General features: G+C 39.0%; 1 long non-coding RNA gene across 1 annotated transcript in view; it reads left to right on the forward strand.

Annotated features, from left to right (window-relative positions):
• The window catches only part of LOC125922723 (uncharacterized), a 37,323-nt gene extending 24,790 nt beyond the window's left edge, over nt 1–12,533 (forward strand). Inside the window, exon 3 of the long non-coding RNA XR_007457756.1 lies at nt 12,206–12,533. This is a non-coding gene — a long non-coding RNA (uncharacterized LOC125922723). The remainder of the gene's footprint in view (nt 1–12,205) is intronic.
• The last annotated feature ends 4,766 nt before the right edge of the window (nt 12,534–17,299 follow it).

A 17,299-nucleotide genomic window follows, 5' to 3' on the forward strand; every position in this document is an offset into this window, starting at 1 on the left:
ATGGTGGGTGTCAAACTCCTTCATCTTTGTACCTGGTCTACTGGTCTAGCAAATTGATTGCCACATTGTAGAATTTCAGTAAATGTGAGAAAACATTACTCTAAGATACCCTGTCAGATAGGGAGGACAAATGTCACTACGCTAATTAGACAAAAGAGGAAAGTGAGTAAAGATAAATTTGACTTACTTAAAATCACAGTATTTGCTAATGGTGGAGTTCAGACAAAACAAAACAAAGAAAAATTAAACGAAATAAAACCAAAACCAAAACACTAAGGTTCTACCCTCTAGCCTGTGGATGTTTTCAGTATAAGAGAATTTGCCACTCCTGTTGACAGAATTTTGTGCAAAAATAGAGTTTTAGATAAAGTATATGCTACCATGCAGCCTTTCTTTTCCTTTTTATATCTTTTCAAGGAAATGTAATGTAATTTTGGCCCTATTTCTATCAGTATTAATACCAGATGGACTCATTTATGGTAGTGATATAATTATAGTGATATAGTTAATGTGTGTTTTAAAACATACTCGGAGGGGGGGCTCTAGTGTGGCTCAGTCAGTTAAGCATCTGACTCTTGATTTCAGCTCAAGTCATGATCTCACAGTTTGTGGGATTGAGACCTGCATTAGGCTCTGCACTGACAGCATGATGCCTGCTTGGGAGTCTCTCTCTCCTCCTCCCATTGCCCCTCCCCTGTCTCACGTGAATGTGCACGTGCTCTCTCTCGCAATGATAGCACTTCAGTCTCTTCTTCTTTTGTCATTTTGTGTTTCCCCTCAGGTATCTCCATCTCTGTCTCTGTCTTTCTTCTCCTCTTCTTATAAGGACACCAGCCACATTGGATGAAGGGCCCATTTTACTTCAATATGACTTCATTTTTGGCTAATAACATATCTTGGTTCCAAATCTTGTTACTATAATCTTGTTTCCAAATAAAATTATATTCTGAGGTACTGGGGGTTGGAACTTCAACATATGTTTTTTGGTGGACACAATTCAATCCATAATAGGCACTATTCATTTTTTCTGTTACAGAAAAAAAATTTTAATTGCAAATAAATTATATGTTTGTACTGTATAATGGACCCCTTTTCAAACAATATCACTAGCTATCTGTGATTTATGAAAGAACAAAAATTAAGGTTACATCCAACAATAAGAATATAATTGGGGCGAACATATGAACTTTAAACAAATTGCCTTCCTCCTTTTTTTTTCTTTTTACTTTAATGTAAAGCTAAACCTTATAAAATTTCAAAAATCATATACTTTTCACTAACCACCCCCAGTACTAGAGAAGTTGGTATAACTTTAATAATTAACGTCTAAACTTATTTTGAAAACCATCATTTAACAATGTGGAGACACTGTTACTTTTCCTAAAACAAGATTTAATATGGATGGCATACTCAGTAAATTGCCATAAGATGTATATAAGCTTCTTATCTGATGACAATATCCTTCAAGGTACTAGGACAAACAAGCATACAAGAAGCAACCTCACTCACCACTTAGAAATAGGCAATAAGAGAGTGCTCCTGTCTTTTTACATGAATTCAGGGATGAAATCTCATTTCTCTTCCCATGTAGCAATATGTAAATAGAGTTTTAGTCTACAGTAAAACTGAAGTTAACGGATTTACCCAATATTCCAAAACATGACTGTCAGAATTTCTAATTTTCTTATCAGGCTTGCCTTTATGGTAATTCTTCCAATATTCTACTTCTTCTGCCAAACTTCTCATAATTCAACGGGGATACATTTCGTAGAAGGTAAATATAGAAGTCAATATAGATAAGAGCCCTTCAAGCAGATTACCTCATGGTTTATTTACAAATATCATTCTGTCTCTTCTCAAATATTCTGAACAGCATGGACTCTCAGCTCAAAGATTATTATATATGAATGAAGAGAGAGTTGTCCAAACCAGACAACTTGGGGTTTAGTTTTAACTTTTCCTCAACTAAGGGACTCTGTAATATCAAACAAGTTGTGTGGCTTTATGGACTCTGATTTCCTTAAATGCCAACTGGGGACATTAGATCAATAATCTTTAGAATTTCATTAAGTGCCTATATTCTATGACTGTATAATCTTTGGTTACTATCATTTATAATATTTGATGTAAATTAATATGTAATTTGAGGCACCAAGGGTGGCTCTGTGGGTTAAGTATCTGACTCTTGATTTCAGTTCAGGTCATGATCCCAGGGCCATGAGATTGAGCCCTGCATTGAGCGCTGCACTGATATACATATATGATATATATATATATATATATATATAATCACCCAAATACAATTGTGCACTTTTAGAATTCTTAACATAATAAGGCTTTTTAAACTGAACTACTTGTAATAACTGTGTTTATGTCTTTGGTGAAGTAAAAAGATAAGAAAACTCATGAAAGTCCTCTGGCAGAATTCATATGTTTATGAAGTGTGAGCCTTTTTTATTTAAGTTTCAAAGGACATAATTGATGCTTATGAGGTTTTGGAGTGGTGGGGTCCAGAGTTGACAGCCAAGAAAGAACTCTTAAAGACATCTTTGATGCAAAAAGATGATTTTATTAAGGCAAGGGGACAGGACCCGTGGACAGAAAGAGATGCCTTAGGGTTGTGAAGAGTGGTGATACACTATTGAATTGGGAGAGGTAAAGGCAAAAGAGAGGCCTCTAGAAGGCCTTTGAAATGCTAAAGAGGACTCCTAAAATACCTGAAGCCTTGCTATTTTCAGGATGCCTGAGTGGTTCTCTCTTCCTCTCAAATAAACTTAAAAAAAAAAAAAGACAATGTTCTGAAGTCAGGCTGGCTGAGTTGGATCCCCAAATGCACCACTTTTTAGCAGTGTTGTGGTAGAACCCCTCCCTAAGGAATGTGGTTTGAGACATCCTCAGAACAAAGGTAGACAACATGACCTAATCAAATCCTATACATGTATGCATAGCTCTGACATGACTCTGTAACCTGGACTGTGTCCTATCAGACTATATGTCACCATATATGGAAGACAATGAAGTAGAAGTTATATAAAAGGCTACACCCCACTGAGCTCGGGGCTTAGTTTTTGGGTACAAACTCACTGAGGCCTTGTCAGCACGATGAAGAAAGTGCTTTCTGGATAGAAAAGCCTCAGTGTCTCGTCTCTCTGGGTGAGAATACTGCTACATTTCTTGGGAGATTGTCTAGAATTACTTAGTTTTCACTGGAGACTAAGATTTCTAAGAGTTAAATTTCTAAATGTAATTAAGAATGGCAAAAATAAGGAAAGTAATTCTGTATGTAGAAAAGTAGAAGATATGTAAGAAAGATATAAGGAAAGGGCATACATTTTTGTTGAAGGTAAAAGAAAGTAATTTTGTCCTAAATGAGACTGGTTGTTTGGAGAAAAGGGCTTTCGTCAAAATCTGAAAGCAAAGATAAGTTGTAGAAGGTGTATGAAGGGAAATCTTTGGAAAGAAATTTTATATGTGGTCAGGATGGACCAAGATTAAAATAAATGGATTTCATTTTATTTTATTTTATAATATATTATATTATATTATATTATATTATATTATATTATATATATTATTATAATATATAATTTATTGTCAAATTGGCTAATGTACAGTGTGTCCAATGTGCTCTTGGTTTTTGCAGTAGATTCCTATGGTTCATCGCTTACGTACAACACCCAGTGCTCATCCCAACAAGTGCCCTCCTCAATGCCCATCACCCATTTTCCCCTCTCCCCCACCCCTTCCATCCACCCTCAGTTTGTTCTCTGTATTTAAGAGTCTTATGATTTGCCTCCCTCCCTCTCTGTTTGTAACTATTTCCCCCCCTTTCCTTCCCCCATGGTCTTCTGTTAAGTTTCTCAAGATCCACATATGAGTGAAAACATATGATATCTGTCCTTCTAAAATAAATGGATTTTAAAAGCACACTGGTACAAGATTAAAATTCTGCTTTACTCTCTGTTAAAAAGGCAAAGTTCTTGGATTGTTGGTAAGCTTTCGATTAAAAAAAAAGAGGCAAACAAAGATTTTTTATCCCCCTCTGCCCAAAAAGATAGAAAAAATATATAATTTTAACCAAAAGAGCAGAACAGCAGGACAGCATGCCCTTTGAGTTGTTTTATTCAAGCCTTGGTTGAAATTACCCGTCCTTTGATCCAATGGTTGGGGAGACGGTGATGATGTCCTCGCTGCCAGCTTCCTAATACTCCACATTTGTGTTGTTTCTATTTAGTAAAAGAATGGATGCCTATGCCATATAAAGGATAGATGACTATGATAAATAAAGGGCTTTTACTGGAATACATAGGAGCCATTTTGCTACACTTAGCCCAGTGTATGCCAATTTATAACAACCTACATGCTCTAAAATGGATATCCATATTGCTGGAACATATTTATGTGGGCACTGCTGAAAAGGCAAGGGAACAGACCTCGACTTTGGCCCTTTTAGCCCCCTTGATGGCCAATTTTATCCTTACAAAAAGTATTTTTCACCAGCCTTTTAAAATATATTTTTAAAGAATATTACTTTTGGGCAAAAATAAAATTAGTACATCATTCTATAACCAGGGAAGTCTTGCTTGGTCACAGTTGATACCCCCAAAGTCTTACAGTGAAAACAAAGGGATAGGGAAATAAAGAAAAACAAGGTCAGCTCTCAGAGGTAAGGTTAAGCCTGGATAAGAGTGACTTCTCCCAGAACCTCACAAGACTGGCAAAACTTTTGGCTGCCAGTCGAATAGCCAGCCTAAACACAGGGCCATGAGATGAGGCTTCTCCTGACCAACTATCGAGGTCAGGAGATGAGGTTTCTCCAGGCCAGCTATGGAAAATAAAGGTAGGGGATGCCACTTCCTCCTTTTTCCTACAGATAGGCAATTCTCAACCAAGGCCAATACTCCTTTGGGATGCACTCTGAAAAACTGGGATGATTTTGATCCACAAACTGAAAGAAGGAAAAAAAAAAACTCATTAATTATCCTGGGGCTGGAGGTCCTTTAGGGAACTTACAGTATCCTACTAGGGCCCAGGCAGTTCCATCCCAAGATCCTAGTTGGGACTATGACCATGCCGTTAAGAAATGGTATTGCCACCACTTCCAAGCTTGTGCTTTAGAGAAATTAAGGAGGTCTAAGGTTAAGTCCTTAAATTATGCTAAATTAGCCACCATTTTACAAACACAGAATGAGAACCCAATGGCCTTCCTGGAGAGGTCAAGGGAGGCTCTCATTAAATATATGGCTATGTTCCCTCACACCCCTAAGGCTGAGATGATTTTAAAGGACAAATTTGTTACTCAATCAGCCCTAAATATTCAGAGGAAATGGAAAAATTGACCGCGGGGTGGAAGGGACCCTGGAGGAGCTCTTACAAGCTGCCAATTGGGTATATTACAACCAAAATCAAAATTAAAAAACAAAACAAAACAAACAAAACAACACAACAACAACAACAATAAAACAGGAAAAAAGGCTTAAGAAAAATCTGAGGCTTTAGTCGTGGCCTTACACACTATGTCCGACCAGACTTCTTGAGGTCCTGGCACCAAATGCCACTTATGTGGCCAGTGAGGGCACTGGAAACAAGACTGCCATCAGAAGGGACAACGGAAGTCAAAGTCCCACAAGCCATGCCCCTTATGTGGAGACAGTCACTAGAAGTCTGAATGCCCTCAGAGACCTCCATCTTTGAGGGCTCAGATAACCAGCATCCTTAAAAGGGACTGATGGGGCCTGGGGCTCTTCAGGGTGGTTCCCTGGAACCAACTGTCTATTGGAACCCCGGAACATTGGGTAACTGGAAAACTCAGGTAATTAAAAGGCTGGTTCATTTTCTTCTTGATACTGGAGCCACATTTTCTGTCCTCCTTTCCACTCCAGGCCAACTATCCAAATGCAACATGATGATTAGAGGCATCTCCAGAAAACTTATAACTATTTTTTTCTCCCAGCCCCTGGGATGCATTTAGGGAAAACTAATATTTTCTCATTCTTTCTTGATAATACCGGAAATCCTTACTCCTTTGTTAGGGAGGGCCACTATAACTGAATTCGAAACTATAGTGCTACTAACTCCAGGACAGATAAACAATTGTGTAAGTTTTGGAGAATTACTGGATATTGTAGGCAGTAGATAGCACGGCTCAGGAAAATAGCTTGCCCACTATATCAATTATTAAAGGAGACTCAATCCCACCTACTCTCCCAAGGAAATAAACTGAAGTCTGACTCATGAACACTGACTCCAGTCCTCAGGATGGTTACAAACAGAGCGGGGCAATTATTATTATCTAGCTTACAGAACTAAAAGATCACTAAAGCACTACATCAGGCCTTCCACTTAGGGAGGGATAAAACTTATCAAATGGCCCAAAGGATGTTTACTGGGAAAAGTTTGTCAAGGAAAGCTCAGCAAGTAGTATCAACCTGTGAAGTATGTCTCAGATATGATCCTGTCAACCACAAACTTGCTCTCCCAGGTAATCAAGGAACTGGAGGCTATCCAGGGAAGACTGACAATTAGGTTTCACTCATATGCCAAGGTCAAAGGAATTCCAACATCAGTTGGTATGGGTTGATACATTTACTAATTGGGTAGAGGCCTTCCCCTACAAAAAATGGGGAAGGCACAAGAAGTAATAGAAGCTTTGCTTTATAAAATAATACCCAGGTTCAACTTACCTAAAAATTTGCAAATTAATAATGGTAAGGACTCCCAGATCTTGAAAAAGTTTAACACGCTGAAATAAAGCAAACTGCTTATAACCAACAAAAGTGTAAATAACGCCTCACAAGCATTAGATGCTTTAAATAAAAAATTAAATAAAGTTAGGGCTGGACTCTGGGGGAAATAGAGCCACAATTGATTGCTTACTGCTCCTCCATCACCTGGGTTATGAATGATTCCCTGACATGTGTTGTTTCAATATAATCCATAATTCTCACAGAGTATTAGAATTGATAGATGACATTTGGGCATAATTGGACAAAGTCAGGGTCTTTCCTGGATTGTTTTACTTATTTGAAAACTGGGGACATTATCTTAAGATGCCATCTTGTTTGTCAGTATAATCTTTAATTTGTGTTTTTCTTTTTGTGTTTGCCAGTGTTTGTGCCACCTCATGCTTGCCAGCCTTCTTGTAGAACCATACCATGGGCCACTCCACCAACCCTTGGGTAGACTCTAACTGTTGTACTACCACACAGTCCCTAATCAGCTTGGAGAAGTCAGAACTGTCATCATTCCTCTTCCATAATGGCAGGACAGTTAGGGGCCCTATTCCAGGGGGAGGAATGAGTACTGAAAGGGTTAACATTAGGCAGAGAGAGGTAAGGGATCCTCAGGGAGGCAGACTGAAGCTGCAAGTGGGAGGCTGAAGTAAGAGATGGGATTCTCCCCTTATTAAATCCTTTATGGGCACCCTCTCCTCCTTATCAGGGGCATATGGGGGGATCTAAATGAGATAGGCAAGCTAACCCTAAGGCAACAGATGTGGGCCCTTGGCTCTACCCTAACCACCTTACACCGCTGGGTTAGAGAGTGATTACCTGTGAGTCTGATTACAGATGCTCACCCTTTTAAACCAGGAAATGCTGTATGGATGAAGAAATGGAATGTTCATCCCCTAAAACCCCTCTGGAGGGGCCCATTCACTGTCATTTTGTCCACTCCTACTGAAGTAAAGGTACCTGAAGTTGGTTCCTGGATTCACAGCAGAGTGAAGCCAGCATGTTGAAACTGGGAGTGTATCCTTGATCCATCAATGCCTGCAAGCTGACCATACAGAAGAAGTAATCTACAACTCCAGAGGCTCTGGGAGACTATAGCCCTGCTTTAGTCTCTCTGGAAGTTGACTCATCTATGCATGGCAGAAGCTTGAGAAATCGACGGTCTGGTGGAACAAATAGACTGTCCTTATTTTCTATATCTCTTTCCTTACTGTGATGCACTGTCACCCCTTGTTTCTCGCTGCTATTGTGATTCTTGCTCTACTTTTCACCATAGGATTGCAGAGGCTGCCGTGGCCAGCAGGGAGTATGGTGACAGGTTTCTGTTAGCACTCACCTTCCTTTTGTGGATAGGATGCTTCATTGGTATTGGCTGCTTCTAATCTGGACCCCTTCTGTAGACGTAGATTCCTCATCATATGATCCATGTATTCACGTAACCAGGTCAGGCCAGGGAATCACTTGAACCTTACTATATACTATACCCACTTCTCATGCCAGGGAAAGATCCTGGGGACCTGCATAAACAATAATACCTCCTATTCTATCTGCCAATAGGAGAGTCAATACACTTGTTTCAACTCACAGTACTCCCCAATGGAGGAATGGCTAGAGGTCTGGAGTCACCTCAAGACAGGCACCACCAATGTAGGCTGACTAATTAGCAAAACTCAAATTATCAATCCAAACTGGCCAGTATCTATATTCTTTGATATATGTATAGCCATAGGTGACACACTGCTATATGGTTTGCCATGTGTAGGTCTGACATAGGAACCTGAGTATCGACTCAATGATAAATACATGTGTGAGGAATCTAGTATATGTGGTTCTTGGCCCCAAGCACCAGAATCCATCTGTCCTTATTGGAGCTGTGTCACATGGACCATCTGGCAGACTAAAGACAAAACAGCACTCCTCTTAAAGAGTGTGGCTAAGTCAAACTGCCAATTGGAACATGTAACCCTGTTAATTTGACCATCCTTGACCCAGGAGATTCAAAATGGAAAACGGACTGCCAGATTGGTATCCTTATCTATGGACAGGACACAGACCCAGGAACCATGCTGTATTTTAGGAGAGTTACTGTCACACATAAGATCACGATCCACCAGGTCTTTCATTCCTTGTATGAAGAAATGCAAAAGGGCCCTCCTCCTGTCTCCATCATGACAAAAAATCTGTTTCTAGCCTTAGCAGAGACCGTAATCCAGACTCTAAAGGTCACTGCTTGTTACATATGTGGGGGAATCAACATGGGGGAATCAATGACCATGGAAAGCTTGAAAATTAGATCCCCATGAACCTTATACTGGAACGGAATACCCCAATCCTACCACTGGGGTTGGCTTCTAAAAACCTCAATTATTGGAAAAACCTGCTTTACCTGGTGGAGAAGGAAGTTCACTGTCTCTGTTGGAAGCTCAACATGCATAGGCCAAAGATTTTATAACTCAACCGTTTAGGAAACCCAATGGTGGGCATCCCCAGAGCACCTTGAGCCAGATCCCCACCTTTGTCTAACTTCTCTCATCTCTGAAAATGAGGACAATGTCGACACAGCGATTGAATTGCAGGCCCCAGCTGAACTATATTGGATATGTGGAAGGACGGCTTGTATAGTACTTCCCTCAGGCTAATGAGGGTCATGTGTGCTGGGAACTATTCACCCATCTTTCTTCCTGCTCCCACTTGCCAGAGGTAAACATTTGAGAGTCCAAGTGTATGGGGACAGCGAGACTCAAAGAAAGATGGCAAAGATGATGGCAAAGATGATGAATGGCCTCCTGAACGTATAATCCAGTATTATGGCCCTGCCACCTGGGCAGAGCCCTGAGGCTACTGCACTCCCATTTACATGCTAAATCATGTAATCAGACTGCAGACAGTTGTAGAAATTATAACCAATGAAACTGTCAGAGCTCTTAACTTACTAGCCAAGCAGCAAACAAAAGTGTGCAATGCTATCAAAATCACTTGGCTTTAGATTACCTGCTTGCTTCTGAGGGAGAAGTTTTTGGAAAGTTTAACCGAAGCAACTGCTGCCAAAAGTGAGATGATTAAAGAAAAGTCATAGAGGATATCACAGATCGAATGAGAAACATCGCCCATGTCCCAGTCCAAACCTGGAAGGGTTGGAACCCTGGAGAGTTATTTGGAGGATGATTTTCAACCTTCAGGGGATTCAAAACCCTCACAGGTATTTTTCTCTTGATATTGGGAACTTGCTTAATTCTACCTTGCCTAATTCTCCTGGTTATATGGTCTGTCTCCAGCTTCATTGTGTTTGAAAGGAAAACAGTCATTCAGGAGATGACGTTACAGAAATATAAACCTCTAAACCAAGAGGATGCTCTTTGACCCAAAATAAGGGGTCCTAGTATCAAAGGGGGGGATGTAATAGAGGCACTCCCTAAGGAATGTGGTGGAGGCCTCCTCAGAGCAAAGGAAGGTAAAGTGGACCAATCAACTTCTATACACATAGGCATAACTCTGACTGTGGACTGTGTCCAATCAGATTATAGGTCACCATAAATGGGAGACAAAGAAGTAGAAACTGCATAAAAGGCTACACCTCACTGTTCTCAGGGCTTAGTTTTTTGGGTATGAACTCACTGAGCCTGTGCCGGCATGATGAATAAAGTTGCTTCCTTGACAGAAAGCCTCGGTGTCCTGTCTCTCTGTGGGAGAATCCCGCTACAGTGTGACCTTGTGCTAAAGGAGAAACACTTTTTAAACTGATCAAATATTTAATTTTTTATTTAGTTTTTGTGAGGTATAATTTGCATACAGTAAAACTTACTCTTTTAAAATATAGCTTATAAAATATCCCATTTATTTAAAATTCAAAAATAATGCAAGCTAACCTTATAGCAACAAAAAACAATTCAGTGATAGTATAGAGATGAGACATTGTTGTGGCCCTAGTGGCAAGGAGGATTTACAAAAGAGACTTAAAAAACTTTGGAGTGATGGATATATTTGTTATTTTCATTGTAGTGGTGGTTTCATAGGTATATGCATATGTCAAAAATTACTAAGTGTTATACTTTAAACATATGTGATTTTTTATGCATAAATTATGCCTCACTAAAACAGTTTTTAATAAGACTAATAAATCCACAAGTTGCCTGTGTTCTGTGCTAAGACTAAAGCTTTAAGGAATTTGTTCCTGAGAGGGACAGAAACAAAATTGAGAAATTCAGTGATTTCCAAATTTCTGGTGACTGTTCTCTCTAAGCCAGTGATGATAATAAGTGGTTTTATTACAGGCTGAGCTCAGCTCCCTGATAGTTATGAGGATGGCAGAATCCAGAAATCATGGAAGCAAAGTGGTAGCAGGTAATATCAGAAGAAAGATAGGTCTAATGAGGGGCAAGGGTGAATAGCAGCTAGGAGGTTATAATTCACAGAGACATATGGAAATAGTTAAAAGAAAATGGTATCCCCAGCAGCAGGAGAGATAGGCAGACAGAAAGGGTGATGCTGAATCCATAAAATCAAAAGAAAGCAAGAATAGATGATCAAGAGCCTGAGGGCAACTTACCCAAAAGTCACAATGTGTTGTTTAGTTTCCAGAATTAGCTGGTTTTCTGATCCAAAACCTATTAACTGGAAGAGAATTCAAGTCCCCAAGAAGAGGGACTCTACAGTTTCATTGCAATATATATGGTAATGAATTTGCAGCCTACAGCCATTTAGTTCGTTTTAAGCATACAAGAGGGCAAAAAGACAACACCATTTCAAAGCCTGCTTGGCCGTTCACATTAATATCTGGGGCCCAAACCATAATCATGCTTTCCCTGTTAGAGTAGACGTGTATTGTAGACAAGTAAGTGGAGTCCTGTGCAAAGTCTAGCATGATGTACATCTACTGGCATACACAGTGGTTATTTTTGTTTTTTATCTTGGATCATATAATAAGAAAAGAGATAGTTGCTGCATTGCAGACACCCTACTTTGGCTCATTTGCTAGTGAAGTAAGAACTACTGTAGTCAGATAGCGTAAGTAGAAACCTCTAAATGTGACTCAATCTTCTGGAGAAAACAAATTTTAAAAATAAAATAAAATCCCTGAGAAAACTGCAGAAAGTGGTGCCATCTTGAAGATGTAAAAGATGATGATGAGTGGGGTGCCTGGGTGTCTCAGTCAACTAAGTACCCAACTTGGTTTCAGGTCGGGTGGTGATCTCACAGTTGGCCATTTCAAGTCCCATGTTGGGCTCTGTGATAACAGCACAGAGCCTGCTTGAGATTCTCTCTCTTCCTCTCCCTCTACTTCTCTCCAGCACGTGCATGTGTGCAATCTCTTTCTTTGTCAAAATAAATACACTTTAAAAAAAGTGAGGATGAGTAGTAGTGACTACTATCACATCCTATTCAATTTTATTAGCCTGACTCTTCAAAACCAGGATGGATCTTGAGGATGATGGTGGACTACTGAAAACTTAATGAAATATTTTTTTGTATTGCAGCATGATTCTCGCACAGAGGAATGGGACACTGAGGCCTTTCTTTCCAGGAAGCATTTTTATTTGTGCTAGCACAGGATCAGAGGGATGAGCCCCAAAAAGCTGAGCCCCAGGTGCAGATGAATGTAACCTTTCATGCAAGTACATAGTAGAACCTTCTACTTCTTTGTCTCCCATATATGGTGACACATATAGTCTGATTGCACACAGTCAGAATCCTGTCAGAGCTATGCATACGTGTATAGGAGTTGATTGGGCCACGTTGCCTTCCTTTGTTCTGAGAAAGACTCCACCACATTCCTTGGGGAGGGGCTCTACCTCTACCACAGTACAAGACATTATCACAGCTGCATTGTATCTATCAGGACAGAGGCTCAAAACCAGTTTAAATTCATATATGATGGAAACCATATTTATTTACAGCCTGTCATAGGGCTGTACCACCCTCTACTATAGTTCAAGTAAAAGGAATTAGACCACCTGGATCTTCCACAGAACAACGTATTAGTCCATTGTCTCCATAACAGCATGCCATTTGAACTGTTTGAGCAAGAAGGTGTATGAAAGGCCTATCACGTTAACAAAAATTTTGATGCATAGTGGTCTGGTGTTATGAGGACATCTCCCTCTAAAATAAAGTACAAATTATTTCATGTAACTTCTCACAGGACTAAATAAGAAGCACAATGCCTAGTAAGTTTCTTCACACTTTGACAAAGCACATCTGCGCTTAGAAATACAGCTTTAGCTCAATTACTGAGTGCCATGGAAAGTTTCTTTTCTTTGTAAAGCTATGATTGGAAAAAGTGTTGTGTAGCAGCTCTATGCTGTGGTGTAAGCAATTCTAGCTCTTATCTCATGTCGAAAGGGCTCTATAGTATTACAGGTATATATGGCAAGAAAAATTGTCATGTGTATTTTTTTGGAAACGCTATAGGAGAACCAAAATGTGTATTTCTAAGGTACTGGAACAAAATCATGTCATTTGCAGCATACAATTTATACATCATTAATTTATACACAAGCAAACAATAACAACAAAAACCTGTCTTGCCACTAGGCATTGCTAGAGATGGAGTCCCTGATCAAGGGAAGAAAGTAACCATGTAGCTCAAATTGTCCCTCATGCACTAAGTTCTGTCAGGACTCAGTTAGGTTGGGCCTAGGAACAATATATTATAAAAATGGAAGTGTTAAATCTAATATCAGGAGTTAGTAAAGACAGAAGTCACAGCAAACTACACAAGAAGATGGCTAGGACTTCCGTGTCTTCTACCACTTTGACTATGACTATTTTGTGTGTGAGGTCCCTTATGAGGAGCTAATGAAAGAGAAAAAGATCAAATTCTTCTCACAGATTGGTGGTTTGTATGGTAGAACAAGTTCAAAAAATGCATTATAGCTTCACTCAGGTGTATCCATGAAAGAGAGAATTGAGGGGAAATTTTCCCAATGGAAGATCTTCAGGAAGAATTTTTGGTCATCTACTTTGGGTGAAAAGAAAAGTGGTCAAAATTATCAATCATGGACAACAGTGAGCAGCTTGGCTATTTAGGCAACTGGAGAGAAAAAAAACTGAATAACTGGAAGGAGGTCAGGGATGGAAGTATATGGATGGACCTACTGCAGTGGGAATGGAATGTAAAAATTTGTGTCTTGCAAGCTAAACTTCACTAGATAGCATCCACCATAGAAGCACTAAACAACCAATTAGACAAAATGATTTAGCCAATTAAAATGATCCAGCTTATGTCATCGGGCACCCCAGTGTTGGCACAATGAGTTTATGAAGCCATAGTAACATATAGGGAGGCCATGCATAATTCCAACAGCATAGACTTATAATCATAACAATTGATCTATGTACTGTCCTTACCAAACGTCCAGCTTGCCACCAAAGAAGACCAACATGACTCCATCCATAAAATAAGTAAATTATTACTTAATGACAAATGATGGCATTGTTTCTCTTCCACCTTGGCAGGGACAGTGATGTATCTTGTTTAAAATTGGCTTTTTCTTTTTTCCTGTAAGACCTCAGGTGGCACCACTCTCAGTGAATTACAGAATGTTTAATGCTTTGATATGGAATCAATACACTAGAACAATGAATCCACCATACAACAAAGAAGGTGTGGCATTTCTCACAAGACCATAGGATCCATTATTCCTATCACATACCACACCACCAGATTTAGGAGTGAAAGAGCAATAAAACAGTCTTTCAATGTGCAACTAAGACATAGCTTAAAGATGACATGATGCAAGTTGGTGACACTATCCCCTAGGATGATAAAACTCCTCAAATTAATAATATTATATTACTCTGTTTCTCCAATAAATAGAATGCATGGATCCAGGAACCAAAAGTAGAAATATAAGTCACTCTTTTCCCAGTCGCTTCAGTGGTTCAGTTGGAGAACTTTTATTTATTTTTATTTTTTATGTAATTTATTGTTAAATTGGCTTACATATAACACCCAGTGCTCATTCCAACAAGTGCCCTCCTCAATGCCCATCACCCATTCCCCCCTCTTCCTCAAACCCCTAACCACCCTCAGTTTGTTCTCTGTATTTAAGAGTCTCTTGTGGCTTGCCTTCCTCCCTCTCTGTTTGTAACTATTTTTTCCCTTTCCCTTACTCCATGGTCTTAAGTTTCTCAAGATCCACATATGAGTGAAAACATGTGATATATGTCCTTCTCTGACTGACTTACTTCACTCAGCATAATACCTTCCAGTTCCATCCACGTTGCTGCAAATGGCATGATTTCATTCTTTCTCATTGTCAAGTAGTATTCCATGGTATATATATTCTTTATCCATTCATCAGTTGGTGGACATTTAGGTTCTTTCCATAATTTGGCTATTGTTGAAATTGCTGCTATAAACAAACATTGGGGTGAATTTGCCCCCATGCTTCAGCACTCCTGTATCCCTTAGGTAAATTCCAAGTAGTGCTATAGCTGGATCATAGGGTAGTTCCATTTTTAATTTTTTTAACATTTTATTTATTTTTGAGAGAAAGAGAGAAAGCTGGGGAGGGGCACAGAGAGGGAGACACAGAATCTGAAGCAGGCTCCAGGCTCCGAGCTGTCAGCACAGAGCCCAACGTGGGGCTCGAACCCACAAACCATGAGATTATGACCTGAGCTGAAGTCGGACGCTCAACCAACTGAGCCACCCAGGTGCCCCTCATTTTTAATTTTTTGAGGAAACTCCAAACTGTTTTCCAGAGTGGCTGCACCAGTTTGCATTCCCATCAACAGTGCAAGAGGGTTCCCATTTCTCCACATCCTCACCAGCATCTGAGTTTCTTGACCTGTTTATTTTAGCCACTCTGACCACTGTGAGGTGTTACCTCAGTGTGGCTTTGATTTGTATTTCCCTGTTGATGAGTGATGCTGAGCATCTTTTCATGTGTCTGTTGACCATCTGGATGTCTTCTTTGGAAAAGTGTCTAATCATGTCTTCTGTCCATTTCTTCACTGGATTACTTGTTTTTTGGGAGTTGAGTTTGGTAAATTCTTTATAGATTTCGGAGACTAGCCCTTTATCCAATATGTCATTTGCAAATGTCTTTTCCCATGCTGTCGGTTGCCTTTTAGTTTTGTTGATTGTTTTCTTTGTCGTGCAGAAGCTTTTTATCTTGATGAGGTCCCAATAGTTCATTTTTGCTTTTAATTCCCTTGCCTTTGGAGATGTGTCAAGTAAGAAATTGCTGTGGCTCAGGTCAGAGAGGTTGTTGCCTGCTTTCTCCTGTAGGGTTTTAATGGCTCCTGTCTCCCATTTAGGTCTTTCATACATTTTAATATATTTTTGTGTATGGTGTAAGAAAGTGGAAACACTTCAACTAGGAGAAATGGCTAGTTATTTAAATGTTGAACTATAGCTAATGGTTGGTCGCATTAGGCTTCTAATACCAAGAGAACCAAAAGGCAAGGAAAGAAATTCTTTTCCCAGAAGAGATAATGTACCCTGATCATTTGGAAAATTGAGTTCTCCTAATATATAATGGAGGCAGATAAACTTAAATTTGGCAAACAGGTGGTTGATCCACTGGGATATTTCTAAGCACTCTTGACCAATTTTGACTTTAAATAGACAAGTACTGCAATTGTGGGCTGAGAAAAACACTGCAACTGTAGATGTGACAAACTTCAGACCTATAGAAGTATAAGGTAATAAATTTGTGTTCTTTTTAGTCAGTAAGCTTTTGGTAGTTTGTTACTGTAGCAATAGTAAACCAATGTACCATCTATTTCTCTAATTTACTCTGTAGAAATACTATAGAATGAAGGAGCTGTCTTTGATGCTTTCAAAGTGTCTACTGTAGTTTATGCTATGTAGGAGATAATTAAGAAATGTTCATTTTTCATTCATAGGAGATAATTAAAAATTGTCATTTTTATCCATATTTTAATGTAAGAAATAGAGTGACAGTCTGTATTCTGTCACTCTTAACACTCCTAATTTCTAATTTATGAAAAGTCCCCAGTACCTGAGATAAGGATCAACATTAATAAAAAAAAGCTTTCTCATAATTTTTAAATGATAACTTTGTTTATGACATGCAATAAAACAATTATGTTTGCTTCTTCGTTGATCGTGTTTTAGATATGAAAGATTAGAATTATTACTAAAATTTGCCTAGCAGCTTTGGCATACCTCCATGTATAGCATAGCAATTACACTTCCAGACATTTGTCCAAGATACACATATATATGTTCATTAAAAGATACATACACAAATGTTCATAGGGATCATTTTTATAATAACCTAAAATTGGAAATAAACCAAATGTCCATCCAATGGAGACTGGATAAAAAGATTATGGTATATTCACACAATACATTTCAGCAATAAAAAATGTAACAAACTAATTACTCTTGCAACAAAATGGGTGAAACTCAAAAACATATTGCGCAAAAAAGCCATATTCTTACATACAAACATACCTGCACACAAAACTACATTGTTATTTTATGTATATACAGTGAGAGAGGAAAAATAATAATCTATGATGATATAAATTAAAAAGTGATTGCCTGAATGAGGAAAGAATATTGATAAGAAAGGAGTGTGGAGGAACTTCTT

The sequence above is a fragment of the Panthera uncia genome, chromosome B1, assembly GCF_023721935.1.
Source record: "Panthera uncia isolate 11264 chromosome B1, Puncia_PCG_1.0, whole genome shotgun sequence".
Taxonomy (NCBI): domain Eukaryota; kingdom Metazoa; phylum Chordata; class Mammalia; order Carnivora; family Felidae; genus Panthera; species Panthera uncia.